At 46.9% G+C, this 2,423-nt stretch overlaps 1 pseudogene; it reads right to left on the reverse strand.

Annotated features, from left to right (window-relative positions):
- Positions 1-1,349: 1,349 nt before the first annotated feature.
- Positions 1,350-1,823, reverse strand: LOC116070938 (annotated as a pseudogene).
- Positions 1,824-2,423: the final 600 nt, after the last annotated feature.

The following is a 2,423-nucleotide window of genomic DNA, read 5'->3' on the forward strand; positions in this document are numbered from 1 at the left end:
GATGTAATTATAATGATGTGACACTCTTTAAAAAAAATAAAAAGAAAGAAAGAAAACAAAAAACAAATGAAGACTTGCTGGGTGGCGGTGGTGGCGCATGTCTTTACTCCCAGCACTTGGGAGGCAGAGGCAGGCAGATTTCTGAGTTCGAGGCCAGCCTGGTCTACAGAGTAAGTTCCAGGACAGCCAGGGCTAAACAGGGAAACCCTGTCTTGAAAAAACAAAAACAAACAAAAAAACAACAAAAACAAACAAACAAACAAACGAAGAAAAACCCCAAAAGCAAAACAAACAGCAAGAGCCAGGTGTGGTGGCACATGACTTTGGTACAGGCACTTGGGAGGCAGAGGCAGGTGGATCTCTGTGAGGGCAGTAGCCTGGTCTACAGAGCAAGTTCCAAGACATCCAGGGATACACAGAGAAAGTCTGTCTTAAAAAGAAAGAGTCAAAAGGGAGGTGCGGCTGTGTGTGGAGCTGCACAACTATAGTTTTAGATGTCAGGAAGCTAAGGCAGGAGGATCAGGGTTTAAATAAAACCTTCCTGGGCTACATAGCGAAAACATCACAGTAAACTAATTGGGATCGGGATAGAGAGGAATCCTAAGAAAGACTGAGGAAGTTTCTGTTGACTTTGCTGAATTAAGCCAATGCAAGCAAAGCCACCATGCCTAAGGCTATCATTTGAACCTTGGGGGACCCAAGGAAAAGAAGTGATAGAAGATGGCTTTAGGTGGAGAAGAAATGGGAGTTGGGTGTTCTGACTGTGAGCCCCAGGCACATCATATCCTAACGGGATGATGCTTTTGACATTTGGATATGCCAACTTCCTGCTTCAGAGACAAGTCCCTGGATGACCAGCCTGGAAAGAGCTTTGTTTCGCCAATCTCAGAGGTTCTGGTTTATCCCTGTCTGGCCCTGTAGCTTTTAGGCTGGTGTCAGGCAGCAGCACATCATGTTGGGAACCCTAGAGCTGTAAAACCATTCATAGAACACCTGAGATGCCAAAAGGAAAAGACTGGAGTCCCATAGTCCCCTTCAAGGGCCCACCTCTAGTGACTCCAACTCTCCCACTAGGCCCTGCCTCCCAAAGTCTCCCTCACTTAAGAGAACCCGGGGAGCACTACCCTTTGCCACATGAGGCTCCGGGAGCCACTTAAGATTAAAAACTACAGTTATGAGTTTGGTTTTCCCCCTCTGTTAAGTCAGATTTTTTTTTTTAAACAGATTTTGCCTCAAGTTTATTTGTGAAAACAGTATAGGACACTGGTCATCTGCAAGTAGTGTGTGGGTAGGTGTGTCACAGCAGTCCATCTGTCTTCACATTGGCAGGAGTCTTTTCTATGGGGCCTTCACAGGGGCCTGGCACCTTTGGGAGCCTGGGCTGAAGCTGAAGCCTGGGCCTTAGCTGGAACTGCAGCCTCTGCCTTGGTTTGAACCTCTGGCTTTGGTTGGCAGAGCCTACAGCCTCTGGCCACGTAGCTTTGAATCCAGTTCCCAAGCTTGGGGTGAGCGATGAAAGCCAGGTGGCTGAGGCCCTTCGGCATCTCGGGCTTGCCGGCCTGAGGCACCACAAGGACCTTGATGGCCTCTGCACGTACACTCTCTGCCTTTGCATTGTTGGCCTGCATCTTCTTCAAGCCTTTCTTGTTATGTTTCTTGGCAAAGTGCATGTTCCTTGGGAACTTGGGGTAAACCCCCTTACGAGATTTGTATCTTTGTGACCAGGGTTTCTTGCTACCATTTCTGTGCCATTTGCGGGACTGGCTGTGTGTGGTGTGGTTCTTGGACTTGGCTGTGTCTGCACAGTAACCTGCGGCTCTCATAGCGCCTGGGACCGGAAGAAAAAGCTATTAAGTCAGAACTGATGCAGACTTTCCGTAGTTGAGGAAAAGCCATGTGCTGTGGACTGTCACTTATGATAATTATTAATTGGGGGTTTCTACTCCACCTTGGATCATTCAGTTCCCAAATAAGAGACACAAAACCTTTATGTTTATAATAAGCCTTAAAGCAGTAGAACTGGACAGATGTCTACCTTCTATGCTATTTTGTCTACTTCCCTGTCAATAACCCTGTGATAGAACTTGCCATGTTCTACCTGGGCTGCTCTTACTCCAACTGGCCAGTTTTCTTTCTTTCTTTCTTTCTTTCTTTTTTAAAAAAAGATTTATTTTTTTTATTTCATGTATGTGAGTACACTGTTGCTGTCTTCAGACACACCAGAAGAGGACATCGGATCCCCATTACAGATGGTTATGAGACACCATGTATGTGGTTGCTGGGGATTGAACTCAAGACCTCTGGAAGAGCAGCCAGTGCTTTTAACTACTGAGCCATCTCACCACCCCTGGCCACTTTTCATTATTCACCTACCACATGGTGTTACCTTGCCTCCCCTCGCCTCTCCTCCTCCCCTCCCCTCC

This window comes from Mastomys coucha, unplaced genomic scaffold, assembly GCF_008632895.1.
Source record: "Mastomys coucha isolate ucsf_1 unplaced genomic scaffold, UCSF_Mcou_1 pScaffold22, whole genome shotgun sequence".
NCBI classification, from domain to species: domain Eukaryota; kingdom Metazoa; phylum Chordata; class Mammalia; order Rodentia; family Muridae; genus Mastomys; species Mastomys coucha.